Here is a 23,189-nt window from a genome sequence, read left to right as displayed (position 1 = left end):
GTTGATACCGTAGACGGTGTGGAGGAACACTCCGGTGTGAATCCGACCTCGTCTACGGGCGATGGGGGAACCTCGGTCTCTTGTGAGGAGTTCAATGTGGCCTTGGAGACATTGAAAACCTCCATGGCGACCGAAGTTGAAAGCATGTTTACTAAATTTCTTGAGGGGCTTAAACTATCCACCGCATCGTTGAAAGTGGGTGACCCCGCCGACAAGGTGACGGATGATATCCCCGACAAGGGGGAAGCTAGTAGTGAAAAGGCTCCTTCTTCTAGTGGTAAGAATGGCACCGACATTTTTGCCCATGTGGAACCACCACTTGTTTATGGTGGACCGGTTCCTTCCACTCATTTGAATCATGCCGGTCCTCCCCCTAAGATTGTGAAAAATGAGGATTTTGATTCTTGGGTTTACCGCTTTAAACGTCATTTAAATCATGTGAACACTAACCTTTGGAGAATCATTGAAGAAGGTTTCTATCCGCATGATCCAAGCAACTTCACTCCTCGAGAAGCCACGGACAATTAATTCAATGAGAATGCTCTCTTCATCATTCAAGATGCAATTCCACCCGAAGACCTACCTCATCTTCGTCCCTTCGCCTTGGCCAAAGATGCATGGCATTGTGTTGTCTCTCTCTACCGGGGAAGCGTAAGCATTCAACGCTCCAACTATGAAGTGGTGCAAGATGAGGCCGATGAGTTTGCAATGAAAGAAGATGAAGAACCTCGTGAGCTTTATCGGAGAGTAACCAAACTCGCGGTCTCACTACGAGATCACGGGGGCAAGGACACGGATGACAATTGGGTCAAGTGCAAATTCCTCAAGGAAATGATGCCCTATCACAAGGCCATGTCCTCCGTCATTCGTCAAAGACCGGACTTCCACACTTTGACCTCAAGCGAAGTGTTGGATGAGTTTGTGGCCGTGAACATTTCGGACAAGACCGCCGATAATGCGGTGCTTCGTTCTCAAAGGGCAAAGAAGCCTAACCTTGCATTGAAGGCCAAGCTCACCGTTGAAGAAGAAGAAGAGTAAGAAGAGGAGAGCAACCCCGAAGATACGAAGTATGCGTATCATGAACACATGGCACTTGCTTCAAGGCAATTTTGGAGCAAGAAAAACTTGAGGCCAAACTTTAGCAAAAACAACTCAAGTGGCACGAAGAGCAAGCAACATGTAAGGACTTGCTACAATTGTGGCAACGTGAGTCATTTTGTTGTGGAGTGCCCGTATGAGAAGAGGGAAGACAATGGTGGCAAGCTCATCCGAAAGGACAAGGCCAAGTCGTTCCCCAACAAGAGCAACTTCACCAAGAAGACTCCTCCCAAGGCATGGGTGGTACAAGAAGAGTACAATGAGGATGATTACGATGATGAAAGTGATGAGTCGGTTGCCATGGCCTCCGTTGCCATTGCGACGACTCCACGGGTGTCTCTCTTCGACTCACCCAATGAGAGCATCACAGCCAAGTGCCTCATGGCTAAAGCCACCAACAAGGTAACCTCCAACATCAAAACTACCATCATTAATCATCCTTCTCCGACGAATAGCATTAATGAACTTGAGGAAGCTAATGTGGAGGCTAATGAGTTTGAGGCCTTTATGGGCAAACTCAAGGGAAAATCCAAGAAGCACTTTGTTGCTCTCTTGGAACAACTTGGTGAAGCCAATGACATGATCGAGGCTCACGAAAACACCATCATTAAGATGGAAGGGCATAGTCATGACTATGCCGATGAGATTTTGGATCTTTCCAATGCTCTTGAGGAAGAGTGTGGTCTTCGTTTGGCTCTTGAGGAGTCACACAACGTTGATCATGCTAAGTTAAAGAAAGATTATGATCATGTCCTCATTGTTTCTCATGTGCTAAACTCCGAGAAGGCCAAACTTGAGGTTGATTTTGCTAGACTCAAAGAGGAGTTTGATCTACTTGACAAGGCTCACAAGGTCTTGAAGGGTGCTCATGCTAGCCTCAAAGAGTCGCATGATCAACTTCAAGTAAAGCTAACCAAGGAAAAAGCCACTTTCCCTCGTATGATGTTAATTGATAATGCAAATGCTACTAACCCGTGTTGTGAGCATGTCCATATCGTTGAGGAGAACGCTAAGCTAAAGGGGCAACTTGAGAGAGGTCTTGCGACTTGCATACAAGGCAAGAAGAACCTCAATGATATCTTGATCAACCAAAAGGGAGTTGTGGCCAAGGAAGGGGTTGGGTACGTGCCCGACTCCAAGAACAAGAAGAAGAATGACAAGACCAAACAACCTCCTCCTCTCATGCAAACCTTTGTAAAGGAGAGAGAGAGTGCCTCCGAGGAGAAGAAGAAGAACATTGCAAAGGGCGGCAATGTCAAGAAGGGCAATGCCACCCCTCCCATCAAAGCCGGCGATTTTAATCCTTCTTATGTGTTATGCCGTGCTAGTGATGGGCATGTTTATGCCAAATTTGTTGGTTCTCTTCATGAATACATTGAATGGTCTATTTGGGTTCCAAAAACCCTTGTTACTAACATCAAATGACCCATTACAAAATGGGTACCTAAAACCAAGCGTTGATCTCTTGTAGGTGTTTGCTTCCGGTGGGGGATCATGGTTGCTCGATAGCGGAGCTACAAATCATATGACCGGAAGCAAGGACTTGGTGGTGGACATGCACAAGATTCCATCTATGCCCACCAATGTCAAGTGGGGTGACGCCTCATCTTCTAAGGTATTGGGACTTGGCAAGGTGGTCATCTCTCATGATCTCACGATCGAGAAGGTCATGCTTGTTGAGTCCCTTGCATACAATTTACTTTCCGTTCGTCAACTTGCAATCATGGGCTTTGCCACTTTCTTTGATATCGATACCATGGCCCTCTTGTGGAGCAAGACTCTTAAAGTAGCCTTTGTTGGGCATGTCGAGAACGGTCTATATGTGATTAACTTTTCGGAGCGACCCACTAAGACCGCGACGTGCCTAATGGCTAAAGTTGATGTGGGATGGCTTTGGCATCGCTGTTTAGCCCACGTCAATATGAGATCTTTGCAAAGTCTCCTCAAGGGGGACCATGTCCGTGGACTAACGAATGTTAGTTTTGCTAAAGATCGTGCTTGCAGTGCGTGTATCGAAGGAAAGCTACATGAGAAGGCTCACCCTCCCATGACTATCATTTATTCAAAGAGGCCTTTGGAGCTCCTTCACATGGATCTCTTTGGGCCTCCATCCTTCGATAGTCTTGGAGGTAGGAAGTATTGCTTGGTGATTGTGGATGACTAGTACACGTGGGTGTATTTCTTCAAGAGGAAGAGCGAGACCCAACAAACCGTCATTGACTTTGCAAATGAAGTGTCAGGACCCCGACTCAATGCCACATCGATCTAGCATGCAACACCTCATATCACTTTGCGGCCTCACGCACGGTATTCCCACGGGTGTCGCCTTACCTTTGCCCGGGACCGTTTGCGCCTTTTGGCACACGTATATGACAGTGTCGCTAGCATCCATATGATAAGGAGCCCGGGCTGACATGGCTAGTCGTAAACCCAAAGCGGCACAGACTTACAGGGACAGGCATCCATGACCCAGCATCGAACGTGTCGGTCATCAGCGAGTGAATCCAGGCTGTAGCACTGGGCTAGCAGGACTCCGGGGAACCGGGCTGTAGCGGGCTAACAGGACTCCGGTATTCACCGCGTGACATTTCCCCGAAGGGACAGACACAGGAACGAAGAAGGACACATGCCGGCCAGCCTAAGTGTTCCGGAGCAGTAGCAAGCTACCATGGCTCGGTGGAAACACTAGGAGACATTTCCCCGTAAGAGAGGCTACTAAAGATAAACAACTAGATGGTCAGATCCCACACATACCAAGCATTTCAATAACATACACACAATATGCTCGATATGTGCAATACAACATGGCATCACAAAATGACTCTACGACTCAAGTAGTTTATTCAATAGGCTCCGAGGAGCGAGATATTACAAACATGGGTCTCATGACCCAACACTCAGAGCATACAAGTCAAAGCACAAGCGGAAGCTATCATGTCTGAGTACAGACAACTATAAATGAAAAAGGCTGAGAAGCCTGACTATCTATCAGATCCTGCCGAGGGCACAAGATCGTAGCTGAGGTAACAAGCTAAACGTCGAAGATCACGCGGAAATACTAGTGAGACTGAAGTCTCTCTGCAAAAAAACATAAAATAGGCAAACGTGAGTACAAATGTACCCAGCAAGACTTACATCAGAACTATCTACATATGCATCATTATCAACAAAGGGGTGGTGGGGTCTAACTGCAGCAAGCCAGCTTTGACTCGGTGGCTATCCTAAACTACGACTGCAAGCAACTCTTTTGAGGTGGCGCACACGAGTCCACATATTCACCAACCAATACACCACTATGGATCCGCTCCCGTCTCCCTACGAGAACGCCATCCATAGCACTCACGCTTATCTTGCGTATTTTAGAGTATCCACTTTCACTTGTCTATGAACTGATATAAGCAACCCAGAAGTCCTTTTCCGTGGACACGGCTATTCGAATAGATTAGGTTAACCCTGCAGGGGTGTACTTCTTCACACACGCTCTCACCACTTACCGCCGTTTACACGACATGTACTCGGCAACCTTCAAGCGGAAGCCCAACGTGGGTGTCGGCCACGACCTACCTAATCACCTAAGTCTCTAGTCCAGGTTTATCGCCTATTCGGGTTCCATCCATGAGGAGATCCGGCCGGAGTTTCGCTCACAGCCCCAAACGATGTGTACAGGGTTCCGTGACACCAAACGGGTGCCCGGTTTACCCGGCCACGTGCCTACCGCATCACAGCCCACCCCTACGGTCAGCGCTGTCCACGGCCTCCAGCATACTACAAACACCAGAAACTACTTGCAACTCCTGGACAGAGGACAAGGGTGATTAAGAAGCCGAGAGGGTCCATTGGTTTCAGGCCCAATGCGTGGTAGTAGCTGAATCATGGATCACAAACACAGAACTCAGTTCCTGAGGACGGCTGCAATGAGACAACCCACCATGTACTCCTACATGGCCTCTCACCGCTACCTTTACCAAATCGTGTTCACACACTTAGCTCACACACAGTAGGACATGTTCACACGCCTCTGATTCATCCCCGATGAATCAGACCTGACTCAACTCTAAGCAGTAGCAGGCATGACAAACAAACATGAATGAGTAGGCACAACAGGGCTCAAACAACTCCTACTCATGCTAGTGGGTTTCATCTATTTACTGTGGAATGACAGGTCATGCAAAGGATAAAGGGGTTCATCTACCGCAGCAAGTAACAGATGAATCGATGTTGTCCTAATGCAGTAAAAGAGAGCAGGAGCGAGAGAGTGGGATTTTATCGGAATGAACAAGGGGGTTTTGCTTGCCTGGCACTTCTGAAGATAACATTGAGTCTTCATCAGTGTCAACGATCACATCATCGGTATCACGTCTATCGAGAGGGGACAAATACCGGCAAACACAGAAAAGACACGATCAATGCAATGCACAATATGATGCATGCTATGACATGGCAATATGAATGTGTTTTGGGCTAATGTACCTAAAACCAGATTAAATGAAGTTGGTTTGAATACAAGATTCAAATTCAAACTCCGTATGTGGTTATTTAAATGGCATTCACTTCATTTGCCCTAAACAGTAGTGATAAGTTGTTCTAACATGCATGAAAATGGTACAGATGGATTCCTTGAATTTTTCTGATAATTTTTCATATATAATTTATTAAATTTGGAGTTACGGTTAATTTTCTATGATTTTTAGAAGTTTTTACAATTTTCTGGAATTTCCTATATAAGAATAAATACAGAAAAAGAGTTACTGCGTCAGCACTGCATCACTATGACGTCAGCAGGTCAACAGACGCTGCTGCTGGTCAAACCTGACCAGTGGGGTCCACTGGTCAGTGACCCAGTCAACTAACTGGGTTAGTTAGCCCTAACTAACTTAGTTAGCCGAGCGGGGCCCGCATGTCAGTGGCTCACCTAATTAACTAAATTAATTAACACTAATTAACCTAATACTAATTAAGCAGGCGCCTGGGCCCACACGTCAGTGAGAGAGAGAGGTCAAACCCCCGCCGGTCGGAGCGGTCAACCCGCCGGCGTTTAGCCGCCGGCGAGGACAGACGCGGCGGCGTGCTGCGGGATTCGCCCACAGGGCGCCATTTGCTGCGCGGAGGGCAGCTACGGGCAGCTGGTGATCGCCCGCACCCAGCCATGGTGGTGGCTTGGCCGGGGAGTGGCCGGAGCTTCGCCGGCGACGAGGCCAGGCGGAGGCTGAAGCTCGGCCAGCTCGTGCGCGGGGCTGCGGTGGCCTAGTCGGCGTGGCGCTAGCACCTACGGCCTCTACGCGATGCGGGGAGCGTGTTGACGCGATGCCCGAGACCAAATGGTCACCGGAGCATCACCGGCGACGAGTGCAGGCGGCGGCGCAGTCGGGCGAGAGGCGCGAGGCGGCTACGGCGTGCCAGAGAGGGAACGGAGAGGGGGAGGATGATCAGAAGCTCACGTAGATGACCGTGGGATGAACGGCGAGCTCGGGGAAGGACGAGCGGCGACGAATTTGACGACGGCGATCCTCGGTAGCCGACGAGGGGGAAAACATCGGGGCGGCGCTCCGGGGCTCTTTCGGTCGTGTGGCTCGGTGAGGGGGTTGGTGACGAGGCGCAGGAGCTTGGGAGCGGCTCGGGGCATTGTCGGGACGGCGGTGGTTGCGGCAACGGCGAACGGCGGCGGTGGGCGTGTTCGGTGGAGCGTGAGAGAACGAGACAGAGGAGGGGAACGAGGGAGAGGAAGAGAGCGAGGGGGTCCAGGGAGTCGGGGCGGCGCCGGGGAGAAGACGCGAGGCGTCGCGGTGGCCAGGCGACGCAGGCAGGCAGCCTGGTGGCGTGGCGCCCGCGCGCGCGCCGGCGTGCTCCTCTCTGCCTGCCTGGCGAGAGGAAGCAGGTGGCTGGCACGGGCCAGCACAATGCTGGGCCAGCCAGTGGGCTGCCAGGTGGGCTGGCCGCGCAGGTAAGTGGCCCTGGTGAGTAATGTTCTTTTTTTAAATTTTCAGTTCTGTTTCCCTTTTTATTTTATTTTGCCACTGTTTTTCAAACTCAAAATAATTTCATACAGTGCCAAAACATTCTGAAATATTTTATGTTACCTCTCTGGACTATTCCAAAAGTACATAAAATATTTCAAAGCATTTGAAAATATATTCATTATATATTATGGATATATCCCCAAATTCAAATAGATTATTGATTTAAATTCAGAGACCAAATAATTCCTTAAAAATATTCCAGAATTTTGGTTTGATGTATAACCCTTGCCAAAATTCACAAAACTATTTTTAGGGCATTTTGGATTCACAGAATGCAATTTAAGGGTTGCTTGCCCTTCTTTTAATTAGGGTTTTGAGGCTTCTGAATTCCTCAGTTCAAATTTCATTTGAATTTAAACATGATGCAGCAACCAAGCTAGTACAAGGCCAAGGTAGAGCTAGGGATGTGACAACTCACCCCCACTAAACAAGAATCTCGTCTCGAGATTCAAGCGTAGGGTAAGGTGAAGGGGAAACGCAACTAGTATAATCTTCACGACCCAGGGTGCACTTCAGTTGAACGTTGATTCATTCACCATCTTTGCCTTGTCGTCTTGCTCTGAGAAATCCTGCCACATGACATGGAGGGAAGAAGGAGACTCTAGAAGGGTCGATCTTCTCGAAGATCGAACAACTCACGGAATGAGACATAGCAACATCTCTTGAGCTGGGAGACGAAGCACAGATTTGAAGAAATGGAGTGGAACAGATGACGAAGGTTCACTAGGTGGACAACGATTCCACGCTTAAGAAGGTGGTAAACGATTGTCAACGTAGCGAGGAGTTGAGTTGCCATGATACCACAACGAGACACCTTCGGAACCGTGACTCGTAGATATCTCCCCTTAAGTGGCAAAAGAATTACCTTTGATTCAGAGATCATTGAAACTCTTTATGCCAACTTAAGGCAAATCATAATCGACCATTTAGAGGGGTTCGATAGAATGGCATACTCAAACTTGGATGATGTGGATTACCTTGTTGAAGACAATGTAATGGATGAATTTTGCTTATCACCGGAAATGGAAGAGACCCATGGTAGAATGGCACATTGGCGGTGCAAGCTGGGAACAAAATGCAAATGCTGGGAATGATTCTGGTAACTGGGGAAGAACCCAACAATAGAGAGTTAATTCACTGTTGAAGTGGTTATAGCATAACCGAGGAAATCTGGGGCAATCCCAGCTAGTGCCGATGATAAGACGTAGCGCTTGTGCGTGCTCTCAAGAACTTGAGCATTTCCACAATCATCACGGTTTTATCACCAACCGCGTCAAGGGTGCTGACAACACAACATACTACCATGATGAATAGCGATGGACGATGCAGATGCAAAGGAGGATAACACTTTCTCAGATTTCATCTTAGCGAGGCCAAGCAAATAAAATCTAGATGATCGACCGAGAGACATTTAGCACTCCGCTTCTAATGTTCTCCTTGATGTGCTAGTATAACCCATTCATAGATATGGTTTGATATCTAAAACATCAAGTAAAAGGTCGGACTTCGGGAACACAAAAATCCATAGGGGCAACTAGGGAGTAAATCCTACGAAATCCCTAGGGGGGGGGGTCAACTTCATCAATCAAGATATTATAATAACAGGTCTTCCGGCTGGATGTGTTGGCCACGACATCCACTTTACCGGTTTTCGAGGGACCGATATTATAGTTCTTGGGAAATGTTCCAACCATCATATCTGCCTGAGATTCAGATCTGGTTGGTGTCAGGATATTCCAGACCCATCGAGTCTAGGAAGAAAAATGAAGGTTTGCAACACCAATTGACGAGATGACGTTGCGGGATTCTCGGGAGATGAACTACGATAGCAAGCTCCAGAACATGAGCTGGTTCTGCTACTAACATGTGAACACGTTGTCCCAGACAAGCATGCCCACATGGTAGTCTTACAATAAAACACTACCGAGTTCTGGTTGGGAACCATCAGCGGGGGTATCGAAGTCCTTACATAAGTCCGGATTAGCTCTTATGAAGGAACTCCTCCTTGAACAAATCAATCAGTGGCTTGGTGTGCTAGGGATACATATAGATTGAAGGTTGCAAGTCTTCAAACCACAGCATTCTTCGCACGTGTGCATGACTGATTTGGAATGATTCCAAAGAAAGCAACATTGACTTTCCCGAATCCACGGCGGCAACTTGCATCAGATGCACATGAATTAAAGGAAGTCACTACTTACATCCGAACATATGCTTCATGAACTAGCATGAACAAATGCTTTCAAAAGTTTCCAACACTAGCTTAATGTTCAACAAAATCATGGAGGAGATAAGGATGTTGTCAATGGGCTCAACAACAATTCATCCGGGTTTCCTTTTAAAAGGAATTCCATAGTTAAGTGAACAAGTGATAGCATTGGTTAGACCCAAAAGATATAATGGTGTATCCTCGAGGGATCAACCACGAGTAAGACAACATTACGAATATCGTTGGTTCTAGGCTGATTGGATGATAGCCCATACTCAATCAAAGGTTTGGGTAGGATAATAGATCCAACAATTGTTCACAAGGACCAATTGATGAAGATATCATCTTTCTTCAACACACACACACAAAAAGATATCCCTTAACATGAACTAAGTCAGACAAGCTTTTATCTTCCAACTCTCCAAGTTGTTGTCTAGCTTAACCAACTAGCTCAGGGATATCTAACACCGATTCTTGGAGAGAAGGTGGTTCACAAGAAACCAACTTGATCACGAACTCAACATAGCGGTCAGGTGACAACCCGGTAACACCTCCAAGAAGATATTTGGAAAGTCACGAACCACCGATATGTTACTAAGCTCGAGATCAATCTTGCTTTTCAGGGCAAGACGATATGATCAAATGGGTGAGGACTTGACAAAATCCTAACTCATCAATCGAAGGGTGCACCAAAATAAGGACTAGGTAGCACGATCAGTCTTAGAAGGATGATTCAAAAACCAACAAACTAAGAATGAAATTATTATCCTTTAACTACCAAGCAACGAGGTTGCTACGAGTATTGATTTCACACACCATGATTCATTTGTCGGCATTCCGGTGACAATAACACAGGAACCGAGGAATGAACAATGATGGCAAGAAGTATCACTGTACCAAGAGTTCATAGGATGGTGTGCAATTCCTATAACAATCTCGATATAAAGATGGTAATACTTCAAGGTAGAACAGACCAGAAGCTGGATTAGCATTTTGATCTGCGGAATACAATTGCTTTGACCCAATCCTAGATATGGAAGAGGTACTGGAGTTTGTTTCTCCTAGTCATTCCGGAATAGAATGGCTTGACAGACCACAAGAGTCATAGGCATCGATGAACGAACGCACGCATACTCCTGACTATCAATTGATAGACGAGGGTCAGAATGCAACTACGGAGAACAACTCAAAGGAACATATAATTTTCTGAGTTGTGGATGCATAGGTTAGTATGTCGGACGAAGTTCAACATATTTCTTCCGGATAACCCATGCAGAAAGGTTGAGCTGGCAGAGTCACAATATAGCATGGAGAACCCATCGAGAGCACTCTGGTTATGATCTTTTGATCCAACAAACTACTGCCATAAGTGGTTCATAGTATTTGGAAGAAGGGAAATACCATGGACCTCGAGGACCAATGCAAAGGTTACTAATATCCTAAAGGAACTAGCAAACACTATCAACATGAAGTAAGTAGAGTGAATCTCGGGTTCAAAGCCCAAGGAGTAGAATACCTACTACTAAGTGGCATCACGGGATGCTTTCGAGAATAAAAGCCAGAATCTTCACACTAGGACACAAATCATGGCTAGACCACTAGATGACTCCCTAAAACACCTAGGGTCATAATAATAGCTCCAACATATATGTCAAGGCAATAATTTACCTCAACTCACCGATTAGTGTGGTTGAGCTGGCATAAAGGAACATCGAAACCAGAGGGAAAGGATTTTGCAAGTGCATCAGACTATTTAGAAACCTGGGATGACTTGGACAGCATAACGGCTGTAAATGCTCAGAAAAGATTTGAGACATTCACAAAAACGGTGGCATAACCACTCAGAAGCACAAAATCAAGGTTTCGAGATCAACAATTTAACATACGGAAGTAATAGGGACTGAAACGAGGCTTAAGTCCAACAATCTTATAAGTCTACGGATTAGTAACACGTGATCCTGATAGAAAGAAGAGATAGCCTAGTTTCTTAACCCCGTAGGAAAGATAAGATGACTCAGATCAGAAGGGCATGAGGTATAAGGAGTAAAAGAGCCTTACGTTCCATCCCACAATCAATTCCCTTATATAACTAAAGAATTTCTAGACTCAACTTCGACCAGTTTGGCTTGGTAATCCTACAGGCAGTCAAGCTCTGATACCAACGCTGTCAGGACCCCGACTCAATGCCACATCGATCTAGCATGCAACACCTCATATCACTTTGCGGCCTCACGCACGGTATTCCCACGGGTGTCGCCTTACCTTTGCCCGGGACCGTTTGCGCCTTTTGGCACACGTATATGACAGTGTCGCTAGCATCCATATGATAAGGAGCCCGGGCTGACATGGCTAGTCGTAAACCCAAAGCGGCACAGACTTACAGGGACAGGCATCCATGACCCAGCATCGAACGTGTCGGTCATCAGCGAGTGAATCCAGGCTGTAGCACTGGGCTAGCAGGACTCCGGGGAACCGGGCTGTAGCGGGCTAACAGGACTCCGGTATTCACCGCGTGACATTTCCCCGAAGGGACAGACACAGGAACGAAGAAGGACACATGCCGGCCAGCCTAAGTGTTCCGGAGCAGTAGCAAGCTACCATGGCTCGGTGGAAACACTAGGAGACATTTCCCCGTAAGAGAGGCTACTAAAGATAAACAACTAGATGGTCAGATCCCACACATACCAAGCATTTCAATAACATACACACAATATGCTCGATATGTGCAATACAACATGGCATCACAAAATGACTCTACGACTCAAGTAGTTTATTCAATAGGCTCCGAGGAGCGAGATATTACAAACATGGGTCTCATGACCCAACACTCAGAGCATACAAGTCAAAGCACAAGCGGAAGCTATCATGTCTGAGTACAGACAACTATAAATGAAAAAGGCTGAGAAGCCTGACTATCTATCAGATCCTGCCGAGGGCACAAGATCGTAGCTGAGGTAACAAGCTAAACGTCGAAGACCACGCGGAAATACTAGTGAGACTGAAGTCTCTCTGCAAAAAAACATAAAATAGGCAAACGTGAGTACAAATGTACCCAGCAAGACTTACATCAGAACTATCTACATATGCATCATTATCAACAAAGGGGTGGTGGGGTCTAACTGCAGCAAGCCAGCTTTGACTCGGTGGCTATCCTAAACTACGACTGCAAGCAACTCTTTTGAGGTGGCGCACACGAGTCCACATATTCACCAACCAATACACCACTATGGATCCGCTCCCGTCTCCCTACGAGAACGCCATCCATAGCACTCACGCTTATCTTGCGTATTTTAGAGTATCCACTTTCACTTGTCTATGAACTGATATAAGCAACCCAGAAGTCCTTTTCCGTGGACACGGCTATTCGAATAGATTAGGTTAACCCTGCAGGGGTGTACTTCTTCACACACGCTCTCACCACTTACCGCCGTTTACACGACATGTACTCGGCAACCTTCAAGCGGAAGCCCAACGTGGGTGTCGGCCACGACCTACCTAATCACCTAAGTCTCTAGTCCAGGTTTATCGCCTATTCGGGTTCCATCCATGAGGAGATCCGGCCGGAGTTTCGCTCACAGCCCCAAACGATGTGTACAGGGTTCCGTGACACCAAACGGGTGCCCGGTTTACCCGGCCACGTGCCTACCGCATCACAGCCCACCCCTACGGTCAGCGCTGTCCACGGCCTCCAGCATACTACAAACACCAGAAACTACTTGCAACTCCTGGACAGAGGACAAGGGTGATCAAGAAGCCGAGAGGGTCCATTGGTTTCGGGCCCAATGCGTGGTAGTAGCTGAATCATGGATCACAAACACAGAACTCAGTTCCTGAGGACGGCTGCAATGAGACAACCCACCATGTACTCCTACATGGCCTCTCACCGCTACCTTTACCAAATCGTGTTCACACACTTAGCTCACACACAGTAGGACATGTTCACACACCTCTGATTCATCCCCGATGAATCAGACCTGACTCAACTCTAGGCAGTAGCAGGCATGACAAACAAGCATGAACGAGTAGGCACAACAGGGCTCAAACAACTCCTACTCATGCTAGTGGGTTTCATCTAATTACTGTGGAATGACAGGTCATGCAGAGGATAAAGGGGTTCAACTACCGCAGCAAGTAACAGATGAATCGATGTTGTCCTAATGCAGTAAAAGAGAGCAGGAGCGAGAGAGTGGGATTTTATCGGAATGAACAAGGGGGTTTTGCTTGCCTGGCACTTCTGAAGATAACATTGAGTCTTCATCAGTGTCAACGATCACATCATCGGTATCACGTCTATCGAGAGGGGACAAATACCGGCAAACACAGAAAAGACACGATCAATGCAATGCACAATATGATGCATGCTATGACATGGCAATATGAATGTGTTTTGGGCTAATGTACCTAAAACCAGATTAAATGAAGTTGGTTTGAATACAAGATTCAAATTCAAACTCCGTATGTGGTTATTTAAATGGCATTCACTTCATTTGCCCTAAACAGTAGTGATAAGTTGTTCTAACATGCATGAAAATGGTACAGATGGATTCCTTGAATTTTTCTGATAATTTTTCATATATAATTTATTAAATTTGGAGTTACGGTTAATTTTCTATGATTTTTAGAAGTTTTTACAATTTTCTGGAATTTCCTATATAAGAATAAATACAGAAAAAGAGTTACTGCGTCAGCACTGCATCACTATGACGTCAGCAGGTCAACAGACGCTGCTGCTGGTCAAACCTGACCAGTGGGGTCCACTGGTCAGTGACCCAGTCAACTAACTGGGTTAGTTAGCCCTAACTAACTTAGTTAGCCGAGCGGGGCCCGCATGTCAGTGGCTCACCTAATTAACTAAATTAATTAACACTAATTAACCTAATACTAATTAAGCAGGCGCCTGGGCCCACACGTCAGTGAGAGAGAGAGGTCAAACCCCCGCCGGTCGGAGCGGTCAACCCGCCGGCGTTTAGCCGCCGGCGAGGACAGACGCGGCGGCGTGCTGCGGGATTCGCCCACAGGGCGCCATTTGCTGCGCGGAGGGCAGCTACGGGCAGCTGGTGATCGCCCGCACCCAGCCATGGTGGTGGCTTGGCCGGGGAGTGGCCGGAGCTTCGCCGGCGACGAGGCCAGGCGGAGGCTGAAGCTCGGCCAGCTCGTGCGCGGGGCTGCGGTGGCCTAGTCGGCGTGGCGCTAGCACCTACGGCCTCTACGCGATGCGGGGAGCGTGTTGACGCGATGCCCGGGACCAAATGGTCACCGGAGCATCACCGGCGACGAGTGCAGGCGGCGGCGCAGTCGGGCGAGAGGCGCGAGGCGGCTACGGCGTGCCAGAGAGGGAACGGAGAGGGGGAGGATGATCAGAAGCTCACGTAGATGACCGTGGGATGAACGGCGAGCTCGGGGAAGGATGAGCGGCGACGAATTTGACGACGGCGATCCTCGGTAGCCGACGAGGGGGAAAACATCGGGGCGGCGCTCCGGGGCTCTTTCGGTTGTGTGGCTCGGTGAGGGGGTTGGTGACGAGGCGCAGGAGCTTGGGAGCGGCTCAGGGCATTGTCGGGACAGCGGTGGTTGCGGCAACGGCGAACGGCGGCGGTGGGCGTGTTCGGTGGAGCGTGAGAGAACGAGACAGAGGAGGGGAACGAGGGAGAGGAAGAGAGCGAGGGGGTCCAGGGAGTCGGGGCGGCGCCGGGGAGAAGACGCGAGGCGTCGCGGTGGCCAGGCGACGCAGGCAGGCAGCCTGGTGGCGTGGCGCCCGCGCGCGCGCCGGCGTGCTCCTCTCTGCCTGCCTGGCGAGAGGAAGCAGGTGGCTGGCACGGGCCAGCACAGTGCTGGGCCGGCCAGTGGGCTGCCAGGTGGGCTGGCCGCGCAGGTAAGTGGCCCTGGTGAGTAATGTTCTTTTTTTAAATTTTCAGTTCTGTTTCCCTTTTTATTTTATTTTGCCACTGTTTTTCAAACTCAAAATAATTTCATACAGTGCCAAAACATTCTGAAATATTTTATGTTACCTCTCTGGACTATTCCAAAAGTACATAAAATATTTCAAAGCATTTGAAAATATATTCATTATATATTATGGATATATCCCCAAATTCAAATAGATTATTGATTTAAATTCAGAGACCAAATAATTCCTTAAAAATATTCCAGAATTTTGGTTTGATGTATAACCCTTGCCAAAATTCACAAAACTATTTTTAGGGCATTTTGGATTCACAGAATGCAATTTAAGGGTTGCTTGCCCTTCTTTTAATTAGGGTTTTGAGGCTTCTGAATTCCTCAGTTCAAATTTCATTTGAATTTAAACATGATGCAGCAACCAAGCTAGTACAAGGCCAAGGTAGAGCTAGGGATGTGACATGAAGCACAACATCAATACAATGCAAAGATCTTGACAATAAGAAGTGACAACGGCACCGAGTTCAAGAACTACACCTTGGATGAGTTTCTTAGTGATGAGGGGATCAAGCATCAACATTATGCACCTTACACCCCTCAACAAAACGGTGTTGCGGAGAGGAAGAACCGGACATTGATGGATGCGGCAAGGACCATGATGGTGGAGTTCAAGTCTCTGTACAACTGTTGGGCCGAAGCCATCAACACCGTGTGTCATGCATCCAATCGGCTCTACCTCCGCAAGGGCTTGAACAAGACTCCATATGAGATACTCACCGGTAACAAGCCCAACCTCAAGTACTTCCGGGTGTTCGGGTGTAAGTGTTTCATTCTCAAGAAAGGTGTTCGGTTGTCTAAATTTGAGGCTAGAGCTTATGAGGGCATATTTGTTGGTTATGCTACAAACTCTCATGCTTACCGTGTCCTCAATAAATCCACGAGACTTATTGAGGAGACGTGTAACGTGGAGTTTGATGAGAATAACGGCTCCCAAGTGGAGCAAAGTGGCACTTGTGATGTAGGTGATGAAATTCCTCCCCAAGCCATAAGAAGAATGTGTGTTGGCTTTATCCTACCCATTGAGGAACCCCTTGTGGCCGAAGGAGAAGGACAAAGCTCCACTCAAGCGGAGCCATCACCAACCCAAGGCCCACACACTTCTGAAGAACAACATGAAGGCCCTTATCCTCAAGAACATGACCAAGGGCAAGATCACGCTCAAGACGGTGTTGACACATCAAGTGATGCCCAAGGTCTAGTTCTCTCCTCCGAGTGAGTTCAAGAACAAGAACAAGCTCAAGACAACGCTCAAGATGATCAAGTGATCACTCCTCGTCTCACCCCCGAGGAGGAATTAGAGCGCCGTGTCACCAAGGTTGCTTCCAAGATCTCCACCAAGGATCATCTCATGACGAATGTGCTTGGAAGCTTACGAAAGGGGGTAAGCACTCGTAGACAATTAGCAAATTATTGTGAGCATCACGCGTTTGTCTCTTGTGTGGAACCCCACAAGGTCTATGAGGCGCTAGAAGATCTAGATTGGCTCAATGCCATGCATGAAGAACTCAACAACTTCGAGCGCAACAAAGTGTGGAGATTGGTGCCAAGACTGACGGGGAACCACAATGTCATCGGAACCAAGTGGATATTTAAGAACAAGCAAGATTCCCATGGGATTATCATTCGCAACAAGGCTCGTTTGGTAGCACAAGGCTACTCCCAAGTCGAGGGTATCGACTACGGTGAAACCTTTGCTCCCGTTGCTCGTCTTGAATCTATTCGCATGTTGATTGCCTATGCTTCTCATCATAACTTTAAGTTACAACAAATGGATGTGAAGAGTGCTTTTCTTAATGGTCCCATTAATGAATTGGTTTATGTCAAGCAACCCCCCGGGTTTGAGGATCCCTACTTTCCCGATCATGTGTATCAACTCGATAAGGCACTCTATGGCCTTAAACAAGCCCCACGTGCGTGGTATGACCACCTTACCGAGTTGTTACAAGACCGTGGTTTCGAAGTTGGGCTAATCGACCCCACTCTTTTTACTAAGAAGGTCAAAGGGGAGTAGTTTGTGTGCCAATTATATGTTGATGATATTATCTTTGGTTCCCCTAACAAAGCTTTCAATGAGGAATTTGCCGCTCTCATGACCTCAAAGTTCAAGATGTCTTCCACGGGAGAGTTGAAGTTCTTTCTAGGGTTCAAAGTGAAGCAAAGAAGAGAAGGAACCTTCATCAATCAAGACAAATATACTCAAGACATGCTCAAAAGATTCAAGCTAAGTGATGTCAAGCCGGCTTCCACTCCCATGCCCACCAAGTGCCAACTCGACATAGATCCCAATGGTAAAGCGGTGGATCAAAAGGTATATCGCTCCATGATAGGTTCCTTGCTTTACCTTTGTGCATCTAGACCGGATATCATGTTGAGTGTGGGAATTTGTGCACGTTTTCAAGCCGCGCCTAAGGAAAGTCACTATGTGGTGGTCAAACGAATCTTTCGATATTTGGCTCATACCCCAAACTTTGGCCTATGGTACCCAAGAGGAGCAAACTTCAAGCTTGTAGGGTATTCGGATTCCGATTGGGCGGGAGACAAAGTGGATAGGAAGTCCACTTCCGGAGGGTGCCAATTTCTTGGTTGTTCTTTGGTAAGTTGGTCTTCCAAAAAGCAAAGTTGTGTGTCTCTCTCGTCCACCAAAGTGGAGTATGTGGCGGTCGGTAGTTGTTGTGCACATCTATTATGGATGAGGCAAATTTTAAAGGATTACGGTGTCATTTGTGACAAAGTGCCTCTTTGGTGTGACAATGAAAGTGCCATCAAGATCTCTCTCAATCCGGTGCAACACTTCAAGACGAAGCATATTGAGATTCGGTATCACTTCATTCGGGATCACATTAGGCGAGGAGAGATCGAGCTCAACTATGTCAACACTCATGATAACCTTGCAGATATCTTCATGAAGCCCTTGGATGAAGCAAGATTTCGCGAGTTAAGGCATGAGCTAAATATCATTGATTCGAGCAATGTTGCTTGAACCCTTGCACACCCCACCATACTCAATGTGTTGTCCTGTTTAGATGTAGGCATAGACATAGGGGGAGTGATGTTCTCTCAATGAACTCTCCCTCCCCCCATTATGCATAAATCGATCAAGTCTTTCACATTAGCCATGTTTGATGGTACTTGTGCTTCAAAGACGAGTTTTGGTCATGGACCCAAGGATAATTCTTCGCGGTGCCATACCAATTGACTCAAACATAGGTGGCTACGGCCACCGCCCTCTCTTTGGAGAGGTGGTGTCTCATGGTTGTTTCGTTTTTCGTGTGCCTTTCTGGCTTTGTGTGTTGCGTGGTCTTGTGGTGTCGTGTTGGCTCGGAGTGTTTGTGCAAAGACCCAGTTTTTCGTGTGCTCGAAACGTGCATCTTCTTGAGCTCATGGTACTACCGTGGCTGGCCGTGGTACTACCACTTTGGGAGGCACGATACTACCGCGCCACAGCACGGTACTACTGCTCAGGTGCGGTACTTCGGAAGTACCGCGCCGGGCGGTACTACCGCGTTGGGGCACGGTACTACCGCACCGTCGAGGGAGTGTGGGGGTTATGACTCGAGCAGGGGAGTTCCAACTCCACATACCCATTCATTTGTCTCTCTCCCCACGTCTCTCTCTCTCGCTCAAGAACGGCGCCGGAGGCCCTCGCCGGATCTCCATCTCCGGCCACTCTCCTCGGATTCCGGCCGGTGGGATCGTTCCCCACCACTTCCTCTTGCCATGGACCAAGGTTTTTCCCCAAATCCCTCTTTTTCTTGGCTGTTCTCTGCTTCTAGGTTTTTGGGGAGAAACTTGTTGTTCTTGAGATTTTAGGCCAAATCTATGCAAGAGTAGGATGTAGGAGAGTCGTGATGCGTAGGAATCATACTTGATATGATGTCTTGTGGTAGCTTTGTCCAACCGTAGTACCGCCGTGGTTTCGCGGGCTTTTCTCAGATTTGAACCTGTTCAGATCTGACGCGGTGCGGTACTACCGTGTCTGATGTGCGGTACTACCGCTCTTGCGGTACTACCACCCGTCAGGTGCGGTACTACCGTGCTAGCTCGTGCGGTACTACCGCTCAACAGACGCGGTACTACCGTGCTAGATGAGGCGCTAAGGTCGTACTACCGCTCCTAGACCCGGTACTACCGTGACCTTGCACGGTACTACCGCGTCTAAGAGCGGTACTACTATCTTAGCTTCGCAACACTTGGCAGTACTACCGTAGGGATCAAATCTCTCTCTAGGCATTTATCATGTGTGCTTTCTGCTTGTTTCTCTTGCTTTGTTGTGGTCTTTGCATTAATCCCTCTTGGCTGTTGTGGGTGTTTTGCGTTTTTGTGTCTCAGGTGGTGGCTCTCGCCATTCCAATCCCAGTCGTGACACTGGCTCCAAGCGTCTGCGCAACCCCCAAGATGAAGCCCCAGAGGGCTCCAATGCCCCCAAGCGCAATGTCAGGACCACTGCCAGCAAGCAAAAGGAACCTGCTAAGGGCATGGACGAGATTTCTATCTCTGGGTATGTCGAACGCCGGAGGATCAATCCCTATGTGACTCCTCGGGTTGTGCTCAGAGGCACTGAGATGTTCTGGAACAAGCAACAGGTTCTCATCCATCTGGATGTGATCAAGAGCAAGTAGAATACCTTCATGGAGGTCAAGTGGATAGACATGCATCACATGCGGAAGGACAAGTTTCATGACTATTTTGGAGAGGCTCTGGACTTGGTGGAGCAGTTTGCTATTGAGCCGGTGATCTCTTTTCACCATGACTATGACCCTGAGCTCATCTGTCAGTTCTTTGCCTCAGTGTACTTTCATCCCGGGGAGGAGCGGAGGATGACATGGATGACCAATGGTCGTCAGTTGTCTGCTACATGGAAAGAGTTCATGGATCTGCTGCACATTCCTGATGACGAGCTTCACACCCCCGTTGGTTCGCCCCCATGCAACTCTGAGTCTGCCAACAAGAACCTGCTTCAGCCTTTCCTTGTTGAGAAGGTGCTCCCCAATGGCAGGTCAACTTGAGTGTTAAACTCCTTTCTGGATATCATGCATCGCATCTTTCGCAACACTCTGTTCCCACGCATTGGCGACAAGGACAAGGTCCATGCATATCTAGTGGACATGTTGCTCCTATGTGCAGAGGCACGTTCTTCTCAGACTCAGCCACTTGATGTCTCACACATCATGTGGTGTGAGCTTTGGTTTGCGGTGTTCACTCACAAGGTACCTATCTATGGACCGTACATGTTTCTGCTGCTCTCCACCACTTGGGAGAAGATGTACCCGGGTGATGAGTTCCTTGCTCCAGACTGGATTCGCCATGAGTCCATCAGCCTCCGCGTCAAGCACAACTAGGCCAACACCACTACCCGTGTTGAGGCCTCTTCTGCTAGGAGGGCTGCTAGTGAGGAGGCGGCTGCTGCTGAGAATGTTGCTGAGGACCGTGCTGCTAGGTCCACCACTCCTTCCTCTGAGCCGTCATGGGCCAAGAAGCTAAAGGAAAAGATGAAGACTATCTTCTGCATGCAGGCAAAGGGACAGTACAGGGCTCACGTGGCAGACAAGGAGAGTCGCCGCCGTGACAAGAAGGTTATGAGGCTCTTTGGAGAGGATGTGTCTGGCGGGTCTGAGGACGTCATCACACCTGAGGCTGCCTGGATGTCAAAGTAGGGATACAAGTGGACCAGTTTAGAGGATGACTTCGAGGAGACTATCCCCGCCGCTGAGTCTGACGAGGAGCACGAGGAGCAGTGGGACGACTTCTCTGCCTGAGCCACCCCGTGTGTGTAGGTGTCCTCTCTGCCTTTTGGGCGTCTCGATGCCAAAGGGGGAGAGAGTGTAGGGATTTGCGTTGTGTCGTGCTTGGTGCGTTCATTTGCTTTGTCTTTTGGACCTCGTTTGTGCTTGTTTGCTCTTGTTTGGTTTGTGCTTTCGAGACCTTTCCTCATATGGTGTAAGACATATGCACTTTATCTATCGTAGTTAACTTATGTGTGTGCTATCTTGTCTAGTGATAGATATGCCTTGTCTCTATAATATAGGGGAGCTTTGATCCTAGTATTCGTGTGCCGTGCAGTCCAAAGCACTCATCTAGGTGGCACACATCTAGAGGGAGCCCGTCTATATTCTAGAGAGGAGGGGTTTGCATTTACTTAATTTTATTTTCCTTGTGCAAATCCCGTATTGTCATCAATCCACCAAAAAGGGGGAGATTGTAAGGGCATATTTATCCCTAAGTGTTTTGGTGATTGATGACAATGCATTTGCAGACTAATCGTGTGCCTTGAGTATTCCAGACACTTCATTGCTAGGCACAAGACGATTGGGTGCCCCTCGAAGACTGATGAAGACGGCGTCTTTTCTATGTTTCTTTTTGGTGGATTTGAGTCGTAGGAAAGCCGTACTATTAAGAGGGGGTCCGCGTTGGAAAGGTTTCGGTGGAATCATCACGTACACGTCTCCTTCTTGTCCCCTCCTTTTTCCTTGGAGCTTCCTCCGTTTTCTTGCCTCCCTTGTCCAGCTGCTGTGGTTGGTCGCGGTAGTACTGCTCCCAGGAAAACGGGAGTACCGTAGGCATCCGCGGTAGTACCGCGCGGTGGTGCGGTAGTACCGCAGGTGCCCACGGTAGTACCGCTCCCCTGGAGCCGCACTACCGCTGCCCACCAGGCTAGTGCCGCCCCTTTGCGGTAGTAGGGGCGGATGTAATTTTTTCACATCCGCACCTACCGCGGTAGTACCGCTTTCACCGAGCGGTAGTACCGCGCTATGCAGTCAGGCAGTAGTACCGCCCCTCGGCAGTACTACTGTGTCGGGTTTTTGCTACTTCCGTTTCTTTGCGGAAGTAGGCACGGAAGTTCCCTTCCCCCTGGCTGGGGTGTTTGCCTTGCGGTAGTACCGCATGGGGCGTGCGGTAGTACCGTGCGTGCGGAAGTACCGCCCCCAGCTCCTGCGCGTTTGTTTATCTTTTCTGTTGCTGGGATTGCGGCAGTACCGTGGGTCGGTACGGTAGTACCGCACAGCCATGCGGTAGTACCGCTTGGTTGCAAGCAGTAGTACCGCGCGCCCTTGCGGTAGTACCGCTGGCCGCGGGCTGGTTGGTGGGTAATGGTTGGATCCTTTTCCCACACTATATAAGGGGTCCCCTTCTTCCCCGTTGACTTATCTCTTCCACCCCCAAGCTCCATTATTGCTCTAAGCTCCATTTTTGCCCGATCTCCCTCCCTAGCCGACCAAACTTGTTGATTTGCTCGGGAGTGGTTGAGAAGGCCTCGATCTACACTTCCACCAAGAGATATTTGATTCCCCCCACTAATCCCTTGCGGATCTTGTTACTCTTGGGTGTTTGAGCATCCTAGACGGTTGAGGTCATCGCGAAGCCATAGTCCATTGTGGTGAAGCTTCGTGGTGTCGTTGGGAGCCTCCAATTGAGTTGTGGAGATTGCCCCAACCTAGTTTGTAAAGGCTCGGTCGCCGCCTCCAAGGGCACCAATAGTGGAATCACGGCATCTCGCATTATGTGAGGGCATGAGGAGAATATGGTGGCCCTAGTGGCTTCTTGGGGAGCATTGTGCCTCCACACCGCTCCAACGGAGACGTACTTCCTCTCAAAGGGAAGGAACTTCGACAACACATCCTCGTCTCCACCGTCTCCACTCTTGGTTATCTCGTGCCTTTACTTGTGCAAGCTTATTTGTTTCATATATCTTGCTTGCTTGCATTCCTATCCTTATTGCATCATATAGGTTGCTCACCTAGTTGCATATCTAGACAACCTACTTTGATGCAAAGTTTAAATTGTTAAAGAAAAGCTAAAAATTGTTAGTTGCCTATTCACCCCCCCCCTATAGTCAACCATATCGATCCTTTCAGTGTCAAAATCGACGGATCTTGGGTAGGGGGTCCCGAACTGTGCGTCTAGGATCA

This window comes from Triticum aestivum, chromosome 1A, assembly GCF_018294505.1.
Source record: "Triticum aestivum cultivar Chinese Spring chromosome 1A, IWGSC CS RefSeq v2.1, whole genome shotgun sequence".
NCBI lineage: Eukaryota > Viridiplantae > Streptophyta > Magnoliopsida > Poales > Poaceae > Triticum > Triticum aestivum.
This window is presented reverse-complemented; position numbering follows the sequence as displayed.